The following is a 23,111-nucleotide window of genomic DNA, read 5'->3' on the forward strand; positions in this document are numbered from 1 at the left end:
CCCACCTCCAGAGTAGATCATGTCATTAAGGACTTAAATCTATGTGAACCTTGGAGGACTCAGAACCCGTCTCAAAGGGAGTATTCTTGTATGAACTAGTTTTTAGTTTCTTGTAAAGCGGCAGGTCCACATGGGCAGCCAATAGATATTACAAGATATTTCCCGTAATCGCCCATCGATACGGATGGTCAAAGCGATGAGGGAATCGATCTCTGTAGGCAACTCCTGGGCTGCAAGCTCGTCCTTGACCTCCTCCGAGACGTCGTGCAGGAACATATAGAACAGTGCCTCTTGATTCCAAGTACTCTCTGCTACCAGAGTCCTGCCGAAGCTGGATTAGCTTCAGGTCGGCCTCTCGCCTGGAGAACAGGGCATCAAAAACGTTCCTCATTTCTCCCACGAACCCCTCCAGACTAGCGCATATGGCCGGCTGTTGTTCCCACACGGCAGTAGCCCAAGTGAGAGCCCTCCCAGACATCAGCGTGATGAGGTAGGCTATTTTGGAGCGATCTGAGGGGAAGGTCACACGCATCAGCGATTCATTGGACTCACCTGGACTCTATCCCCTGTGTATCACCTCCCCTTTATCTGTCTGTTCATTAGCTCTGTTCTCCGCTTCAACATTAATTGTCGTTACCCGGTTCTGACTCTTTTCCATGTCTGTGCAATATTAAATGTTCACTCTCCGTACCTGCTTCTCATCTCCAGCGTCAGTTCTTACACCCTCTCCAATTTAATTAATAACTTTGATCAGTTTTCTGGGTTTAAAGTTAATAAAACCAAATATTCTATCCTTTTCCTAAACAAGCAAGAGAGACTGAATCCAGTTGTACAGCATCCATTTGACTACAGAACAAGATTTCACAAATCATGTGATTTTAATACCATCAGAAATTAGCTCCTTATTATGATTATGAACCCATGGTAACGAGTGTAACAGAATCCATCAATAGATGGACATCATTGCCTATATCTATTATTGGTAGAATAAATATCATTAAGATTAATATTCCGCCTAAATGTCTTTATCTATTTCAATCAATTCCTTATGCTCCACCACATTTATTTTTCCCAAAGATCAGAAAGATACTCTCAAATGTTATCTGGAGCAACAGAAAACCAAGGCTTAGACTTTCTCTTCTTTATTTGCCCGATGACAGAGGGGATTGCAACTTCCAAATCTACAGTGGTATTACTGGGCTGCACAATTGAGGGCTCCAATAAACCATACTTACCCTGGCTGCAGACTGAAATGCTGTCCACAAAAGGCTTAACGAGGGATGGATATTAGTACTCTGCTCCCTTTAAAAACACCATAACTATATGGCACGAAGTTCAGCAATATCTGGGCGATCCCCTGTATTATCCAGTTTTACACCAATTTGAGGGACGGACAATTTCACTCCTGGTAAAAATGACTTGGGATTAAACCAGTTGAGTCTATGGGGGCGCTATTTCATTATTGGATAAAAAAAACGTTCCCGTTTTAAGCGCAATATTTTGTCACGAAAAGATGCTTGACTATGCATATTTGACAGTTTTGGAAAGAAAACACTGAAGTTTCAGAATCTGCAAAAATATTGTCTGTGAGTGCCCCAGAACTCATTCTACAGGAGAAACCAAGATGAAACGTCAAACAGGAAATGAGCAGAATTTCTGAAGCTCTGTTTTCTAATGTCTCCTTATATGGCTGTGAATGCGACAGGAATAAGCTTAGACCTTCTGCCGTTCCCCCAAGATGTCGGCAGCATTGTGACGTATTTGTAGGCATATCATTGGAAGATTGACCATAAGAGACTACATTTTCCAAGTGTCCGCCTAGTGTCCTGCGTCGAAATTGGTGCGCAACGCCAGGTGCAAGTATTTTTCTATTTGATAGAGAGGAGAAACCAGGCTTCCACGAATGATATATCATCGAAGAGATATGTGAAAAACACCTTGAGGATTGATTCTAAACAACGTTTGCCATGTTTTCAGTCGATATTATGGAGTTAATTTGGAAAAAAGTTCGCATTTTGAGGACTGAATTTTCGGGTTTTTTTGGTAGCCAAATGTGATGTACAAAATGGAGCTATTTCTAATACACAAAGAATCTTTTTGGAAAAACTGAGCATTTGCTATCTAACTGAGTCTCCTCATTGAAAACATCCAAAGTTCTTCAAAGGTAAATTATTTTATTTGAAGGCTTTTCTTGTTTTTTGTTGAAATGTTGCCTGCTGGATGCTAACGCTAATGGTAACGCTAAATGCTACGCTAACTAGCTACTGTTACACAAATGATTGTTTTCCTATGGTTGAGAAGCATATTTTGAAAATCTGAGATGACAGTGTTGTTTACAAAAGGCTAAGCTTGAGAGATGGCATATTTATTTCATTTCATTTGCGATTTTCATGAATAGTTAACGTTGCGTTATGGTAATGAGCTTGAGTCTGTATTCACGATCCCAGATCCGGGATGGCTAAGTGCTACTAGAGGTTAAAGAATGGGCAAGAAAAGGTATTGTTAAAATAATGGACTTATGCAATGAAAAAGGGCTCATGTCGTTTGAAGAACTAAAATCATTTTTTTAAATAGTTAAAATTTCCAGTCTAAAAACAATCTGCCTTACAACTTCCTTTGACCACATTAGAAATGCTCTCTATTAAAACATGTTATGTCTGCAATCCCGCTATCGGGATCGATATGACAACTACCAGTGAAAATAGAGGGTGCCAAATTCAAACCACAGAAATCTCATAATTACAATTCCTAAAACATAGGTCTCTTAAAACCTCTTGATACTCCCCATCCCGGATCCGGGAGCGTAATCATCGACTGACACTAATTAGCATAACGCAACAGACATAAATATTACTAGAAAATATTCCTATTCATGAAAATCACAAGTGAAAAATATTGAGACACAGCTTAGCCTTTTGTTAATCACCCTGTCATCTCAGATTTTCAAAATATGCTTTACAGCCAAAGCAAGACAAGCATTTGTGTAAGTTTATCGATAACCTAGCATAGCATTATGTCCAGCTAGCAGCAGGTAACTTGGTCACGGAAATCAGAAAAGCAATCAAATTAAATTGTTTACCTTGAGTAGCTTCGGATGTTTTCACTCACGAGACTCCCAGTTAGATAGCCAATGTTCCTTTTTTCCAAAAATATTATTTTTGTAGGCGAAATAGCTCCGTTTGTTCTTCACGTTTGGCTGAGAAATCGACCGGAAATTTGCAGTCACGAAAACGCAGAAAAAAAATCAAAATTAGCTCCATAATATCGACAGAAACATGGCAAAGTTTGTTTTATAATCAATCCTCAAGGTGTTTTTCAAATATCTATTCGATAATATATCCACTGGGACACTTGGTTTTTCAGTAGGAAAATGGCTACCTCTGTATTTTACGAGAGAATCACTCTGAGAGCCATCAGGTGACCACTTACACAATGTAGCCGCTTACGGGTATTCTTCAACATAAATGCGTAAAACTACGTCACAATGCTGTAGACACCTTGGGGAATACGTAGAAAAAGTAATCTGGTTGATAGCCCATTCACTGCTCAATAGGGACGCATTGGAATGCAAGAGCTTTCAAAACATGAGACACTTCCGGATTGGATTTTTCTCAGGCTTTCGCCTGCAATATCAGTTCTGTTATACTCACAGACATTATTTTTACAGTTTTGGAAACTTTAGAGTGTTTTCTATCCTAAGCTGTCAATTATATGCATATTCTAGCATCTTGTCCTGACAAAATATCCCGTTTACTTTGGGTACGTTATTTTTCCAAAAATGAAAATACTGCCCCCTAGTCACAACTCCATCTTAAAGCTATTCTCGTTGTTAATACCACCAAAGTGTCCGATTTCAAATATGCTTTTCAGCAAAAGCACTACAAACGATTGTTAGGTCTCCACCAAACCACAATAAGCACAGCCATTTTCCAGCAAAATATAGCATTCACAAAAAGCAGAAATAAAGATAAAATGAATCACTAACCTTGAATTATCTTCATCAGATGACACTCATAGGACTTCATGTTACACAATACATGCATGTTTTGTTTGATAAAGTTCATATTTATGTAAAGAAATCTGAGTTTACATTGGCGTATTAGATTCACTAGTTCCAAAAACATCAAGTGATTTTGCATAGCCACATCCTTTCAACAGAAATACTCATCATAAATGTAGATGATAATACAAGTTATACACATGGAATTATAGCTATACCTCTCCTTAATGCAACCGCTGTGTCAGATTTAAAAAATTAGTCAATTTCAAAATTAGTCAACATAAACCAGAAAATACATGATAAATGTTTCCTTACCTTTGATGAACTTCATCAGAATGCAGTCCTAGGAATCCCAGGTCCACAATAAATGCTTGATTTGTTCGAAAATGTCCGTTATTTATGTCCAATTAGCTATGTCCAAAAAGCCTCAGAGTTTCATGATGTTTGGGCCCTGTTTCGTTAAGTTTTGCAAACCGGTGATATTGTAGAAGCATTGGAATTGTAAATCTGTATATTCTAAATTGTTTAGTTGAACATTGGCTATAGTCGAAGTGTAATCTGCAACTGCATATTTTATTGTTGTGCATTTTTATTTTTGGAAATGTAAGGAAATGTGATTTTCTGTCATTTTTCTGTGAATATTTGGTTGTAATGTTTGTCTCTTTTGTCTCTTTGAGGTGTACGTGTGAAAAAAATACAAATGTATTTCTGTAATTGTTGATCAAATCAAATACAATTCTGTCACATGCACAGAATACAGCAGGTGTAGACCTTACAGTGAAGTGCTTACTTACAAGCCCAACAATGCAGTTTTAAGAAACTATCTACAAAAAAAGTAAGAAATACAATTGAGAAAAAATTAAATAGCAGCAGTAAAATAACAATAGCGATGCTATATACAAGGGGTACCGGTACAGAGTCAATGTGTTAGTTCCTATTTGGAACTAATAAATATGTGTAAAAAATATAACTTTTTTCCTGCACAAAAGGGCTTTATTACAGACAGAAATACTCCTCAGTTTCATCAGCTGCCAAATGTGGAGGTCCTGGGCTGGCATGGTTACATGTGGTCTGCTGTTGTGAGGCCAGTTGGACATAATGCCAAATTCTCTGAAACAACGTTGGAGGGGGCTTATGGTAGAGAAATTAACATTTAATTATCTGGCAACAGCTCTGGTGGACATTCATGCAACCAGCATGCCAATTGTACGCACCCTCAGAACTTGATACATCTGTGGTATTGTGTTGTGTGACAGAACTACGCATTTTAGAGTGGCCGTTTGTACCCAGCACAAGGTGCACCTGTGTAATGCCCATGCTGTTTATCAGTTTCTTGATATGGCACACTTGTCAGGTGGATGGATTATCTTATATTTTTAGTGTATGGAACATTTCTGAATCATTTATTTTCACTCATGAAACATTGGACTTTACATGTTGAGTTTATATTTTTGTTCAGTTTACATGGCTTTCTGTCATTGATTCCTAATATTCTGAAACATTCTCTGGATATATTCTAGTGAGTCTGTTCTAGTGAGTCTGTCGAGAAGAAAATTATATTTAAAGGTACACCAAATTTAAAGGGATGGCTTTTAGATAAATGTGCTGAAACCCCTATTGAATTAAAACTCCACAAGAAAATCTGTTGGCCAACAAGTGGGAGGGTTAGCATTTAAATATGCATAAATACATTTATACAATGTGCCCAAGGGAACCATGAAGCAAAGCCCGTTATGCACCTGCAAAAGGTAAGTCTGAATACCTACTGAGAAGTAGGAAAGGAGGAAAGGCATGTGTATGTGTCCCCTCACATTCAGAAATTGCGTTTGTGTCCCCCAGCTTTATCATTGGAATGTGACACAAAACGAGGCAACGGAATGCCTTAGGACCATGCGGAAGCCTCCGAGCGATCCGGTAGGCTGTTTGGAGTGTTTATCCAACTTGATAAAAAACATTTATAATTTAAAACATCTCCCCCCCACTTCTAAAACCAAAGTTGCGCCCTGCATCCATGTACATATTACATATGTATTATTACAATCCTTTAATCTGGGAAGCTGGAAGTATTCCTAAGAGAGAGAGTAAGAAAGTACTCTAATGTTGCAGTGCATATTCCACCCGCAGCTAGAAAGTGCTCCTAACCCAAGTTATCAAAGGAACTTTGGGGGAGCCATTGGGGGAAATAATTGCAGTTTGCCCGAGTAACAGAATCAAGATCTGTCTAAACATCATCATGTGAGGTCACCATCATTACAGCAAGTGCCAAGGAGGCCAAAAGTTGACTTGCCTGCCCCAGTCTGAGAATCATACTCTAATCAGTACAGTCTTCCAAAAAAAAGGGTTTCAAAAGGGTTCTTTAGCTGTCCCCATAGGATAACCCTTTTTGGTTCCATGTAGAACCCCCTCTGAAAAGGATTCTACCTGGAACCAAAAAGGGTTTTTCAAATGGTAATGAGAGCAACATTACTTTATTTAAACAAAATGTTAAGCTTTATAAAAACATGAATGCATACAGGTCCTTTGTTTCTTTTTTGTTGTGGTTATTATAAGTTAAGACAGTTGTGCTCATCTCAATAAGGTCATATTTATCTTAATCAAGGGGTATATTTCAATAGTTGAAATTACCAATGAGTGGCTTGAAACCGTACAGATTGTAACTACTCGTGGTCACTAGTTGACTGTCACTGCTCTATGTTAGGGTGTTTCTGAAGACAAAGGCATATTGGGATGGATCCTGTTGATGAAGACCAGAGATCCAGCAATCCTCCAATTGGCCTCACAAAACCCTCTCAGAGCCTTATTCTTCAGTAAGTTGGCCACCATTCCCAGCACATTCATAACATGAGGACTCCATAGAACGATGAAGGTTCCAATGAGGTTTACTAATCTGATCATCCTGGGGCTCCTGAAGAAAGCTGTTTGGTCCACCCTTTTGGTGGAGTCAGATACAGGCTGTGGCCATGGAGAAATAAACTACAAATAACAGGAGAGTCTGATGCAAAAGCATACCGGCACCGGACCCATCCATTCTCATCCTGCGTCACATCCCGCACCAACACCCTATTAGGGATAGACACGACCCCGGCTACCCTCAACAGGACATATAGCAGCCCCCTCTCCTTTGGCACTCCCATTCTGGCCAAGCTGTGGGACTGCACTACCTAGAGGTAGCACTGGAATGCTCAATAGTGTGACAGTCAGCAGGCTAGTGTAGGCACTGCAGTAAAAAAAGTAGGTGATGAGCTCACAGAGGACTAGACCCAGGCTCCAGGTAAAGAATAGGTTGTAGATTACCAAAGGAAGGGTGAAGAGGCAAAGCAGGTCACAAGAAGCCAAGTTCAACATCAGCATCTGGCTCGAACTGGATAGATCTTGGTTTTGACGAAGGTTGACAATCACTGCAATGTTCCCTGGAACAACTATTAGGAAGCAGAGCCAAAACCACGCCAGGCTCTCCACCCCTATTTGTCTTTGAAGTATGTAGGAGTCAGTGTTTTTAAATTGACCCATTGGTTCTGCTTGTGCAAATATGCAAATGCTCAATGCTAGTATTTCAGAGAAAGACACAATGTAACAATTCTTCCCCTTTTACCATGCATCTTAAAATGATTTTATACGAAATAATTGAGCAAAACAATCCATTTAAAAGATGATTTAGGAAAGAAACTCCAAACATGCGCAACGGGGGATCGACAGATACTGTATGTCATGCTTTTTCACAGTTATAACCAAATGCTACCTGTGGGTAGGAGGAGGGCAATGATGACAAACAATACAGAGGCTCTGAACACAATGGGATGGATATAAACCAGCATGTACTGATATATTTATTACAGGAACCGAAGGTCTGTTTCCTGGCTTTTGCAGTGGAGACACATCGAGCATGGTTAGACACTTCAGACTCTTTAAACATCTCTGTTTCTGAATGACAAACCAACTCCCCTTCAGAACTCTTAACAGATGACGAAACTTCACTCAATAGAGTATGGGGCTATTTCTCTCCTCGTTGATATCCCTCTTCCATACCCATTGGACTGGGTGGACGACCGGCAGAGTTCATCCACTGCCTCCTTGACCTCTGCCTGCTTTCTTGTTTGTTTCCTTTCAACTTGTTAAGTGTAATATACTTGGCTGCCAGAGAAAAGCTCGATTGTCCTTTCCTGTTGGGTGGAAATGTCTTCTCCATATGAGGGTTAACACATGTACACATAAACATAATTACATTTGAATGAATCATACAGTAGTTGTTGAAAGTCTTCCATGGCAATCCTAGTATCCTGGTAGCTGGAATGAGTTCAACGTTAGATTCATATTCAGTCTGTGGTCTCATAATGGCTTGTTCTATTTTCCCACCTGCAGTGGCAGTATTGACAGCGATGTCTAACCCCTAATTGTTCCTCAAGCTAATACACAACCACCACATCTCATTCATTCATGTTGGTTTTATCCATGGGAGCCATTCTGTTGTGGTATAACTTTATCACAATTAAACAGAACACGTATTTTATCTCATTTTGCGGCAATAAATAAAATATCCCTAAAACAGACTGGAGATTACCTTTTTGCTCCAACTTCTCCCAAAGGTTCCTCAATCCAATCTGTGTTAACCTAAAATTATCTTACGTTATTCATGCTTGGATGTACTTATACTTACTTAACTAAACAGATGGACATCTCAAATAAGCCATGATCTAAATTATGTTGTGTGAGGAAAGCAAGAGATGGTTTGTTTCTATGAGTGAACGTAATTTAACAAACCATGGTAAAATAGCAATATAAATAATATTATATGCCATTTAGCAGCCACTTTTATCCATATAGACTTACAGTCATGTGTGCATACATGTTTATCTTGGGAGGCCCCTGTACTTTATGATATTGATGTATAGAGTTCCCTAGAGATTTGGATACACCCTCGCATCCTCAGAATGTACTCAGAATGTACTACCGTACTTCTCAATGTCCAACAAGAATCCAATGGCAATAATACTGTGCTGCATTCCCTGAGCAACAAATCCTTGGAAGACATAACATCCTCGGATAATGAATGTGTGTGTGAGAGGTACTGTAGCCTATACCAGGCAGGAGATAAGAGTTTAGATATGATTTATGTGTCAGGGGGCTACAGGGAATATGCGTCCCCTGGAGGCTACATGCACGCACACGCATGCATGCACACACGCAGTATACACGGAGTGTACAAAACATTAAGAACACCATCCTAATTTTAAGTTGCACATCCCCACCCCTTTTGCCCTCAGAACAAGCTCAATTTATCGGGGCATGGATTACAAAGTGTCGAAAGCATTCCACAGTATATTCTTTATACACGTGAGAAACTGTTGAGCGTGGAAAAACCCAGCAGCGATTCAGTTCTTGACACAAACCGGTGCACCTAGCACCTACAAAAAAAAATACATACAAAGCCACTTAAATCTTTTGTCTTGCTCATTTACCCTCTGAATGGCACACATAAACCATCCATGTCTCAATTGTCTCAAGGCTTAAAAATACTTCTTTAAACTGTCTCCTACACTGATTGAAGTGGATTTAACAAGTGACATCAATAAGGGATCATAGCTTTCCCCTGGATTCACCTGGTCAGTCCATGTCATGGAAAGAGCAGGTGTTCTTAATGTTTTGTACACTCAGTGTATACAGTATCTACAAGTCAACCCATAGCATAGCTCCCAGTAGCCACATATCCATTAGGCATTGGTAGCCAAATGCAGACAGATCAAACATAATTAAAAAAATGAATATCTGGGTATCATAGCTGAGCTGTAGGGGGGTTGCATGGGTTGTTAGAATACAGCTTCAATGTAAATGAAAGGTTTGCTATGCTTAGTGGAGATTAATGCATGAACAAAGGGAGGTGTGTTGTACACAGTGCCTGACCCTCTGGAGATTTTTCAGCGCGCTGTGTTTTAGGGACCACTCGCTGTAGACGTCTGACTGGTGACATTTTTCACATGATTCTACATGTAAAATCGATGCACCCTCGCAAATTACATTCAGAGGTGCTAAGTACTCCCGGCCAGCAAAGACTATTGGTGTGTCTGAGCTCTTAAGGTTTGGGATAGGGTTAACCTTGACGGTTAAGTTGAGGTATTCATATTGAGTGGTTAAGGTAAGGGTTAATGTTTGGGATAGGGTTAATCTTGACGGTTAAATTGAGGTTTTCATATCGAGTGGTTAAGGTAAGGGTTAAGGTTTGGGATAGGGTTAAAAGAGAAAAACAAAAAATTACAAAACAAGTGCCTAGCACTGGGATTAAACCCACGATCCTTAGAACCGAAGCTCACGGTTTAAGCCCATCCTCGACCCAATTGTGAGTCTACTAGATAGTAATAGTTGCTCGCGTTGCCCCTAGTGGATGGTAGGAAATTGCCACAGAAAATAAGTTACTCCTCAGGTCATAATTTCACCATTTCAAATATGCCTAAATACGCTGTAATGTACTAAAGTTTGACCTGTCATTTCTACAAACTTTCACACACACACACACACGCCATGTGGTGCAGTATGTCTTTTGACATGTGCTCAGATCAGCTCTAAAGGGACTCCCATTCATTAGTACAGATACAGTCATTACTCTACACAGACACACAGAGACAGTGACAACATACAAACAGAGATTACCCACATCCGGTACTGTATATCATAAGCCCACAATCTGCCTATATAAGGGGATTTCATCATGTCTATACATCACAGGTTAACCTTCACTCTACATATTATTGGCTAACCTGTCTATGCATTACAGCATTGAAATCATTATGTGGTCTGTACAGTATATCATATGTGTGTATAGCTAGTAGGCTATAAACTTCTCTGTGGCCCTGCAAATTGACAAAGGAGGATTCTTACAGTGAGGGAGGAGGACAATGACAATGACAGGGACCCTCTCCTTAGAGAGCTATTCACCCAGCCCAACCTGGATTAGTCCCCAACACAGATATCTTGATGCATAACACGTCCATCAAGACCTGTGGGACTAGTTCACAATGTACACTGTAAAAACGTTGTCATCCTCAGCCCAATGTTTGTCTCCTGGGCCATGCTGTTGGGATGGGGAGCAGAGGGAGGGTCAAACACACACGCGCACAAATACACACACGCCGTGGCCCCGGTCTGATTTCTCCCTGGGTTAGTTTAGAGGGAAGAACACATTGATCTATGAATCTCATTAGGTGTCTTACTGTTGGATCCTACAGGCAGTCATTGATGGACTGCTCCTTCACAGCACCTCTGCCAAACATGATGTCAATAGAATGCTTGGAGGTGATCAACGTTAAAGATCCTAGTGATGACTGGATGTGACACTAATTTCATTATATCAGTTGCAATCCAGTACAGGATCAATGGTCATAATAAGCGATAGGAGAGAATACAACAATATTCATGTGTTACTGTAGTATAGTTGCCAATGAGACAATGGCACCATATAGCCAAGCTGTATGTTAGTTTATGACATGGCATTAATGTGGCTAATGTATGCAAGAGTATTTTTGTATATATTTTATTCATTTCAGCTGCTTTGCATTTTCCAATGTTTGTGTTTATGTGTGTTAATTATACACATGACAGAGATAAAGAATGTGACACCCATGACTGTCTGTGTCTGTGTGTGGTGAGTGAATGAGTGCATTCATGACTGTGTGCTCACAACACGTGTCTGTTAAGAAAAACATGTTTACCTCACAAGTGGAAAATCAAAATGGCAGTTTCACATGTTAGAGAATTCCACATGTAAAAATCTCACATTCACAAAAGGAATTGCATTCTCACATGTAAAAAACGAATTACATGTAAAAATCACATTTTCAGTTTCATATGAAAGAAAACATATGGAATTGCAAGTTCCCAAGTGAAAAACAATCATCTGAAAATCAAATTTGCAGCTTCAAATGTAAGAAAAATTAACATGTGAAAATCTAACTTTCACATATACAGTATATACTGTAATTGCAAGTTCACATGTGGTGGTGAAATAGTGTTATTCTCCTCACATGTGAAAAGGTGGTGTTTAACATGCTGCAATAACATTGTTTCAACATATGTAACTGCAAATTCTGTAATGCCATTCTGTAAAAAGGTAACTTAGCCTACCTGAGTAAACTAATTCAGGTGTTAAAAATAACTACATTATTTCTTATTTCTGAGCCATCCATTCGGAGTGTTATTGTATCAGGTGCATGCCTCTTCTTCCTACGTTGGTCAGTGACCATTGGAACTAGCCCAGAGAAAAGATCAGAGAAGTTAGCGCTCTGCATCTCCTTATTTATCCCTTTTAACATGTAAAAATGAGCACTGTCAGATGTAATCAGTACATTTTTTCAAATGTTTGTGCCTATTTTTTTTTCAGCATTCAAATTACACTGAAAACATCCAAAATACATAATCTATACAGCTAACAACAAAAATGCGATGTTTATCATGAGGGTTAGGATTAAACGTTTGACCTCTGTCATTGCCAACAAAGGGTATATAACAAAGTATTGAGATAAACTTTTGTTATTGACCAAATACTTATTTTCCACAATAATTGGCAAATAAATTCATAAAAAATTCTACAATGTGATTTTCTGGAATTTTTTTTCTAATTCTGTCTGTCATAGTTGAAGTGTACCTATGATGAAAAGTACAAAAGTGGGAGAACTTGCACAATTGGTGGCTGACTAAATACTTTTTTGCCCCACTGTATATACACTGCTCAAAAAAATAAAGGGAACACTAAAATAACACATCCTAGATCTGAATGAATGAAATATTCTTATTAAATCATTTTTCTTTACATAGTTGAATGTGCTGACAACAAAATCACACAAAAATTATCAATGGAAATCAAATTTATCAACCCATGGAGCACTGGATTTGGAGTCACTCAAAATTAAAGTGGAAAACCACACTACAGGCTGATCCAACTTTGATGTAATGTCCTTAAAACAAGTCAAAATGAGGCTCAGTAGTGCGTGTGGCCTCCACGTGCCTGTATGACCTTCCTACAACGCCTGGGCATGCTCCTGATGAGGTTGCAGATGGTCTCCTGAGGGATCTCCTCCCAGGCCTGGACTAAAGCATCCGCCAACTCCTGGACAGTCTGTGGTGCAACGTGGCGTTGGTGGATGGAGCGAGCCATGATGTCCCAGATGTGCTCAATTGAATTCAGGTCTGGGGAACGGGCGGGCCAGTCCATAGCATCAATGCCTTCCTCTTGCAGGAACTGCTGACACACTCCAGCCACATGAGGTCTAGCATTGTCTTGCATTAGGAGGAACCCAGGGCCATCCGCACCAGCATATGGTCTCACAAGGGGTCTGAGGATCTCATCTCGGTACCTAATGGCAGTCAGGCTACCTCTGGCGAGCACATGGAGGGCTGTGCGGCCCCCCAAAGAAATGCCACCCCACACCATGACTGATCCACCGCCAAACCGGTCATGCTGGAGGATGTTGCAGGCAGCAGAACGTTCTCCACGGCGTCTCCAGACTCTGTCACATTTGTCACATGTGCTCAGTGTGAACCTGCTTTCATCTGTGAAGAGCACAGGGCGCCAGTTGCAAATTTGCAGATCTTGGTGTTCTCTGGCAAATGCCAAACGTCCTGCACGGTGTTGGGCTGTAAGCAGAACCCCCACCTGTGGACGTCGGGCCCTCATACCACCCTCATGGAGTCTGTTTCTGACCGTTTGAGCAGACACATGCACATTTGTGGCCTGCTGGAGGTCATTTTGCAGGGCTCTGGCAGTGCTCCTCCTGCTCCTCCTTGCACAAAGGCGGAGGTAGCGGTCCTGCTGCTGGGTTGTTGCCCTCCTACGGCCTCCTCCACGTCTCCTGATGTACTGGCCTGTCTCCTGGTAGCGCCTCCATGCTCTGGACACTACGCTGACAGACACAGCAAACCTTCTTGCCACAGCTCGCATTGATGTGCCATCCTGGATGAGCTGCACTACCTGAGCGTCTTGTGTGGGTTGTAGACTCCGTCTCATGCTACCACTAGAGTGAAAGCACCGCCAGCATTCAAAAGTTACCAAAACATCAGCCAGGAAGCATAGGAACTGAGAAGCGGTCTGTGGTCACCACCTACAGATCCACTCCTTTATTGGGGGTGTCTTGCTAATTGCATATAATTTCCACCAGTTGTCTATTCCATTTGCACAACAGCATGTGACATTTATTGTCAATCAGTGTTGCTTCCTAAGTGGACAGTTTGATTTCACAGAAGTGTGATTGACTTGGAGTTACATTGTGTTGTTTAAGTGTTCCCTTTATTTTTTTGAGCAGTGTATATGAAACATTCTATTGGTTGCAAGAATTTTGAAAAATAATTTAAATAAAAAAAAATCTAAGTTCTGAATCCATCAATAAACTACATTTTTTTAAATATTGTTTGACAGCTTTAGGTGACGTTAAAATGTGAAAATGCACATGTGAAATTGTAGAGACTTCAAAATTAGTTTTGGCCTACTTGGTCGAATGGTAAAGACGTTGGCTTCTCCCATGGGAGACCGGGTTTTAATCCCGCCAGTTACAAAAGCTGACCAGGAATTTATAATATCACATGTGAAATGTTTGGAAACCACGTCTAAGTAGTGAAAAATGTACATGTGAAACTCCACACATGTCCAAAAACCACATCTGACTCATGAACATTTTATGTGGATTTAGAAAAAAAAAATATATATTTTTACATGTGAAATGTAATGTGTTTTTTTTGTAAGGGAGGGTGAGATTCGCTCCTGTCCCCCTCCACAGGAGTGTGGCGCGGAGCTGGGATGGCCAGCATTGAACTTGTCTTTGGGGAATCTCAATTATTTACACTCTACCATCCTGTGGACACGATGTGAGTTGACAGGAGCAATAGGAAGTTCATGAATAAAACACAGGGGCCTAAAAGCAGAAGGGGGGGGGGGGGGGGGGACAGGAGGTAGCGGTGCACTGTAAAACATTTCCTGTAAAATTGACAGTAACTTACTGTCAGGTCTTCTAGGAGTAGTGGGTTTGGAGTCAGGAACAGAGGGTTAGGACAATCGTATTTATTCCGGTACAAAACGGTTACGCCAAAAACATAGCCGCATAAAACTGACCAACCCAAACAGTCCGGAGAAACTAAAATGCACATCCACAAACTAACAGAGGAACAAGCCCGCACAAAAGCAGGCTGGCATAACCGGCTTACATAGCCCTAACCAAAACCCAAACAAGGAACAGGTGTAACCAATAAGACAAAACTAACAGAAAAGGAAAAGGGGATCAGTGGCAGCTAGTAGACCGGTGACGACGACTGCCGAGCACCGCCCGAACAGGTGAAGGAGGCACCTTCGGTGGGAGTCGTGACACTTACTGTGAGCAATAAGCCAGTATATTACTGTAATTTATTTTACAGTACAGCTACTTTAATCCATTTTACAATAATCAATTTTACGGTTCCTAAATGCCCAAACCAACAAAGCAGTTCAGGAAATAGAGTTAAGAAAATGTTTACTATATAAAGTAAAGTAAAATTTGTTATAAAAATGAACATAATAAAATAAAATAAAATAACGAGGCTATATACAGGGGGCACTGGTACAGAGTCAAGGGGTACAGGTTAGTTGAGGTCATTTGTACATGTAGGTAGGGGTAAAGTGACTTTGCACAGATAATAAACAGCGAATAACAGCATTGTAAAAACAAAGGTGTGGGGGGGGGGGGGGGGGGGCAATGTAAATAGTCTGGGTGGCCATTTGATTAACTGGTCAGCAGTCCTATGGATTTGGGGTAGAAGCTGATACCGCTTGCCGTGCGGTAGCAGAGAGAGCAGTCTATGACTTGGGTGACTGGAATCTTTGAAAAATGTTTGGGCCTTCCTCTGCCACCGCCTAGTATATAGGTCCTGAATGGCAGAAAGCTTGCCCCAGTGATGTACTGGGCCGTACGCACTACCCTCTGTAGCGCCTTACGGTCAGATGCCGAGCAGTTGCCATACCAGGCGATGATGCAACCGGTAAGGATTCTCTCAATGGTGCAGCTGTATAACTTTTTGAGGATCAGGGTACCCATACAAGGTCTTTTGTGCCCTCTTCACAGCTGTCGTTGTGTTTTTTGGACCATGAAAGCTTGTTGGTGATGCGGACACCAAGGAACTTGAAACTCTTGACCCGCTCCACTATAGCCCCTTTCATGTTAATGGGGGCCCTCCTTTTCCTGTAGTCCACGATCAGCTCCTGTGTCTTGCTCACATTGAGGGAGAGGTTGTTGTCCTGGCGCCACACTGCCAGGTCTCTGACCACCTCCCTACAGGCTATTGTTGGTGATCAGGCCTACCACTGTTGTGTCTTCAGCAAACTTAATAATGGTGTTGGAGTCGTGCTTGGGTGAATAGGGAATACAGGAGGGGACTAAGCAAGCACCTCTGAGGGGCCCCAGTGTTGAAGATCAGCGTGGCAGATGTGTTGTTGCCTAACCTTAAAACCTGGGGGCGCCCATCAGGAAGTCCAGGATCCAGTTATGGGTTAGTCCCAGGGTCTTTTGCTTAGTGATGAGCTTTGTGGGCATTATGGTGTTGAACGCTGAGCTGTAGTCAATGAACAGCATTCTCATATAGGTGTTCCTTTCATCCAGGTGGAAAGGGCAGTGTGGAGTGCGATTGAGATTGCGTCATCTGTGGATCTGTTGGGGCAGTATGCGAATTGGAGTGGGTCTAGGGTTTCCGGGATGATGGTGTTGATGTGAGGCATTACTATCCTTTCAAAGCATTCATGGCTACCGACATGAGTGATACGGGCCGGTATTCATTTTGGCAGGTTGCCTTTGCCTTCTTGGACACAGGGACTATGGTGGTCTGCTTGAAACATAGGTATTACAGACTCAGTCAGGGAGAGGTTGAAAATGTCAGTGAAGACACTTGCCAGTTGGTCCGCACATGCTCTAGGTACACGTCCTGGTAATCCGTCTGGCCCTGCGGCCTTGTGAATGTTGACTTGTTTAAAGGTTTTGTTCACATCGGCTACGGAGAGCTTGATCACACAGTCGTCCGGAACAGCTGGTGCTCTCATGCATGCTTCATTGTTGCTTGCCTCGAAGCGAGCATAAAAGGCATTTAGCTCATCTGGTAGGCTCGTGTCACTGGTCAGCTCGCGGCTGGTTTCCCTTTGATGTCCGTAATAGTTTGCAAGCCCTGCCACATCCGTTGAGCGTCAGAGCCGGTGTACTAGGATTCAATCTTAGTCCCGTATTGACTCTTTGAATGTTTGATGGTTCGTCTGAGGGCATAGCAGTATTTCTTACAAGCGTCCTGATTAGTGTCCTTCTCCTTGAAAGTGGCAGCTCTAGCCTTTAGCTTGGTGCAGGTGTTGCCTGTAATCCATGGCTTCTGGTTGGGATATGTATGCACGATCACTGTGGGGACGACATCATCAATGTACTTTTTGATGAAGCTGGTGACTGAGGTAGAATACTCCTCAATGCCATTGGATGAATCCCAGAACATATTCCAGTCTGTGCTAGCAAAGCAGTCCTGTAGCATCTGCATCATCTGACCACTTCTGTATTGAGCGAGTCACTGGTACTTCCTGCTTTAGTTTTTGATTGTAAGCAGGAATCAGGAGGACATTTGTATGTACCTACATGTTTAATATCCAGAATTTATATGATTATTTATTTGAATTGTGCACCCTCCAGTTTCACCCTGGAGGTACAGAGATATCCGTACCATGGATTTACAGAGCCCGTACTGCAGCATTCTATGTCAGCTGAATGAACCCTGATGAGTCTGTGACACGCGACATGCACAAGGCAAGCAGGTACGAGCTCCGCAAACCCATTAGGGAAGTTAAAAGACAATACAGACTCAAGATTGAATTGATGTTTGCCAACTCATAACTCATATGGCAAGGACTACAGACTATCACAGACTGCAAAGACAAATCCAGCTGTGTGGTGCCCACCGAAGCCTCCCTCCCAGACAAGCTTAACACATTCTATGCTCGCTTCGAGGCAGACAATACCTAGGCATCCAGGAAGACTCTCGCTGCTCCGGACAACCAGGTTTTTCTTCTCCCGAGGCTGACGCAAGGAAAACTATCAAGACAGAATACTCACAAAGCTGCTGGCCCAGATATAATTTCTTGCCACATCCTCAGGTTGTGTGCTGACCAGTTAGCGTGCATCTTCTCTGACATCATCAACCAGTCCCCGTCCCAGGTTGTAGTCATCGTCCCAGTGCCCAAGAAAACAAGATGACATGCCCAAATGACTATTAGCCCGTCACACTCACCTTTGTCATCATGAAGTGCTTTGTGAGTCTGGTCATGGCTCATATCAAGGCCAGCATGTCAGGCACCCTGGACCCACTAAATTTTCCTACCACTCCAACAGATCCACGGAAGATGCCATTTCCATCGCTATTCACATGGCCGTAACACATCTGGACAAGAGGAACACCTGTAATGGTGTTTAACTGGTGGCAGGGAAGTCAGACGCAGGAGAGAAATAATTGTGTCTCCAACGGCGCAGTTTATTTACAAAAACCCACAGGAAAACATAATAATTAAAATAAATGGGTAACATAACCCGACGCGCACCAGTACAGACGTACGCATACGCTTAACAATAAACAATCACCGACAAAGACATGAGGGGAAACAGAGGGTTAACCTCTCTGGCATATGTGGAACGGTAGCGTCCCACCTCGCCAACAGCCAGTGAAAGTGCAGGGCGCCAAATTCAAAACAACAAAAATCTCATAATCAAAATTCCTCAAGCATACAAGTATTTTACAAAATTTTAAAGATACAATTCTCGTTAATCCAGCCACAGTGTCTGATTTCAAAAATGCTTTACAGCGAAAGCACCACAAACGATTATGTTAGGTCACCACCAACTCACAGAAAAACACAGCCATTTTTCAAGCCTAAGGGAGGAGTCACAAAAGGCACAAATAGAGATTAAATTAATCACTAACCTTTGATGATCTTCATCCGATGACACTCATAGGACTTCATGTTATACAATACATGTATGTTTTGTTCGATAAAGTGCATATTTATATCAAATAATCTATTTTTACATTGGCGCGTTACGTTCAGTAGTTCTAAAACATGCGGTGATTGTGCAGAGAGTCACATCAATTCACAGAAATACTAATCATGAATGTTGATGAAAATACAAGTGTTATACATGGAATTAGAGATATACTTCTCCTTAACTCAACCGCTGTGTCAGATTTTTTTTTAATGTAAGGAAAAAGCAAAACATGCAATAATCTGAGTACGGAATTCAGACAACAAACCAGCCAAAAAGATATCCAGCATATTGTGTAGTCAACATTAGTCAGAAATAGCATTATAAATATTCACTTACCTTTGATGATCTTTATCAGAATGCACTCCCAGGAATCCCAGTTCCACAATAAATGTTTGATTTGTTCGATAAAGTTTATCATTTATGTCCAAATAGCTTCTTTTGTTAGCACGTTTGGTAAACAAATCCAAACGTGCATTCAGGTCCAGCCGAACGTCGGACGTCACCCCGAAGAAACTTGTCAAACTTAGTATAAAATCAATCTTAAGGATGTTTTTATCATAAATGTTCAATAATGTTCCAACCGGAGAATTCCTATGTCTGTAGAAAAGCAAGGGAACAAGAGCTAACATCTCTCATGGCCGCGCCTCAGAGCCTGTGGCACTCTGCCAGACACCTGACTCAATCCCCTCTCATTCGCCCCCACTTCACAGTAGAAGCCTGAAACAACGTTCTAAAGACTGATGACATCTAGTGGAAGCCTTGGGAATATGACCCCATTTACACTGTATATTGGAATGGCAAAGAGTTGAAAAACTACAAACCTCAGATGTCCCACTTCCTGGTTGGATATTTCTCAGGTTTTTGCCTGCCATATGAGTTCTGTTATACTCACAGACATCATTCAAACAATTTTAGAAACTTCAGAGTGTATTCTATCCCATACTAATAATAATATGCATATATTAGCATCTGGGACAGAGTTGGAGGCAGTTCACTCTGGGCACGCTATTCATCCAAAGGTGAAAATGCTGCCCCCTATCCCAAAAAGGTTCATCCTAGACACATGAAAAGTAGGATGTATACAGAGGGTACGGGGGCAACAGAAGACAAACAGCAGAAGGGCTTGGAGATGGGGAAAGGGCCAAAAAACGGGGGGAAAGTTTGCTGGACTTCATCCAGAGGGGCATGCCTCGAGTGGACAGCCATACCCTCTGCCCGAGACGATACCGGGGAGCCAGGGTTCGGTGACGGTCCGCTTGTCGTCGATACCTGCAGGTGGTCTTGAGAAGAGCTGACCGGGCTCTCTACCAGGTACAGCAGCAGCGGGGTCGAGGGTATACCGACCTCATACTCTTTCTCCGGGAAGATCAATGGCTTTTATCCCAGGGAACACTCAAAAGGTGAGAGCCCAGCGGCAGAGCAGGGGAGGTTGTTGCTTCCCTATTCCCCAGCTGAGTGTGGTCGCCAGGCACAAGGTGGGAAGGATGGTCTCGGGGTCCTAGGGTTTTGCCACATGGCTATAGCTGCATGATAGCGCATCCGGCTTGATATACTTGGATCCCGGCCGGTAGGAGAGGGAGAAGTTAAACCGGGTGAAAAGCAGGTCCCGCCTAGCATGCTCGGAATTGAGATGCTTGGCGGTGCGGAGATATTTCAAGTTCTTGTGATCCGTCCACACAATGAACTGATGTTCCGCCCCCTCCAACCAGTGTCTCCACTCCTCCAATGCCATCTTCACAGCGAGAAGCTCACAATTTCCCACATTGTAAATCCTCTCTGTGGCATTGAGGCGATGGGAGAAAAAGGTGCAGGGATGTAACTTGAGGTCCAGGGCAGAACGCTGGGACAGGACAGCCCCCACTCCAACATCTGAAGCATCGTCCACCACCTCAAACTGACGGGAGGGGTCAGGATGAACCAATACGGGGGCTGTGGTGAAGCAGTGCTTGATGTCCCGGAACGTCTGGTCAGCAGCTGGGGACCATGTGAACGGAACCTTGGGAGAGGTGAGTGCAGACATGGTGGAAGCCAGATTGCTGTAGCCCCGGATAAGGTGGCGATAAAAGTTGGCAAATCACAGGAAACGTTGCACTTGCACTCTGGACGTAGGCTGGGGACAATCCAACGCTGCTCTCACCTTCCCGGGATTGATATGTACATTCACTGCAACAATGATGTAACCAAGGAAGGGGACGGTGGAGCAATGGAATCTGCATTTCTCTGCTTTCACAAAAAGCTGGAGGACCTGTCGGATGTGGAGCACCTAATCTTGGGCTGAGTGGGAGAAAATTAGGATGTCGTCAAGGTAGCCGAAGACGAACCAGTTCAACATGTCGCGGAGAACGTCATTGCCCAGGGCCTGGAACACTGCTGGGGCGTTGGTGAGGCCAAATGGCATGACCAGATATTCACAGTGACCACTGACCACACCAGGTGGTAGGGGTTCCGCAGGTCCAACTTGGAGAAAACGGTGGCCCGTTGGAGCGGCTCGAAGGGTAGCGGTTCTTCACCGTGATGTCAGTGAGGCCCAGGTAGTCAATGCATGCCAGTGGGGGAGGCAGAAGGACAGATATACCCTGCAGCTAGGGAGTCATCGATGTAGGTCTCCATAGCCTTTGTCTCCTGGCCCGAAAGATAATACAGTCATCCCTGGGGCGGTGTGGTGCCTGGGAGAAAGTCGATCCTACAGTCATATGGTCGGTGCGGAGGAAGTGAAGTGACCCGTGCCTTCCTGATACTCCGTGGGACTGGCAGGGCAACTTCCGAGCCCACCGGAAGACTTCCCGGGGCAGGCTGCACTGACTCCAGGCAAGTGGCAGAACGGGCTACAGTCCATGATGGCACCAGCAGTCCAGTCAATAAAGGGATTCTGTCGCTGGAGCCAAGAGAATCCCAATACCACGGGAACCTGAGGAGACTTAGCCTCGTTGTGCTTCGCTGACACTCGTAGGTTGATGGGAGTGGTATTTGTGGGTGACCCGGCCTATAGAGCGCCCATCCAATGCTCTAACGTCCATGGGAATGGAGAGGGGCTGAGTGGGGATGCTCAGCTTGGACCCCAGTGTAGCGTCCATAAAACTCTCATCGGCCCCAGAGTCGATGAATACCCGGAGAGATTTCAACTGGTTCCCCCACAGCAGGATGGCATGGAAATGGGTGCGAGTAAGGGGAGAGGAAAAGTTATCCGTATGACGCACCAGAGTACTCTCCCCTACTGGTGAGCCTGGTCTTTTAGTGTACAGGAGGACCTGAAATGACCAGTAGTCCCGCAATACAGGCAACTCTTCCTGTGAAGCTGGTGTAGACATTTGGCTGGGCACAGCCTAGCTCTGCCTAGTTGCATCGGTTAAGGAAGAGGTGATTTGACAGACTTTGGAGACTCTTGAGGGAGCTCAAGCAGCCTCGGGTCCTCTCGGCAATGGCGACGTCGGGGACTTCCAGGATACCTCAGAGGCAAGGTGGAATCGATGTAATAAAACGTCAAACTTACAATTTAAACTTGAAATTAACATAACGTATGCTTTTTCTCTTTTTCTGTATGAATGAATCAAAACGTGTTTCTGATATTTGTGCATAGTAACTTATTTTTGCAGGAAGTGCTTTTCATAATGACCCCTCACATTAGACCCCCAGAATGCTGCTGTCCATCTCCCATGGTAACTCCAGACGGGAATAGGGACTGCCCTGACTGCCTATGCCAGGGCGATATCGTCTGATAATGCCATCAAGCTCAAATACGTGAACTGAGCCACATGAAGCATTTTCATAGAGAAATCTTTCTTGTTCTCACTCTGTGCGTGTGTGCGTGCGTGTTTTTGGGATATTTTGATCCAGTGTGAGGAATCAAATTGGGTCATAATACAATACAATACATAGATGGGAAGCCATGCACACTACTTAACTTGGAAGGTTTGCAGATCAAAATCATACTTGTCTACCTTGAAATAGTAAAATCAGTGGCTAACTATCGATAGAACTTGTATCTCACTAGTTCAGTGGTTTATTGCTGTACTGCATTAGATGGCTATGGGTTGGTATCAGATGTCACTCTAGTTGTGCTTGAGTGCTCTGACTTCCCACAAGTGCCCATCTGGACAAGAGTG

Source organism: Oncorhynchus mykiss, chromosome 11 (assembly GCF_013265735.2).
Source record: "Oncorhynchus mykiss isolate Arlee chromosome 11, USDA_OmykA_1.1, whole genome shotgun sequence".
In the NCBI taxonomy this organism is placed as follows: domain Eukaryota; kingdom Metazoa; phylum Chordata; class Actinopteri; order Salmoniformes; family Salmonidae; genus Oncorhynchus; species Oncorhynchus mykiss.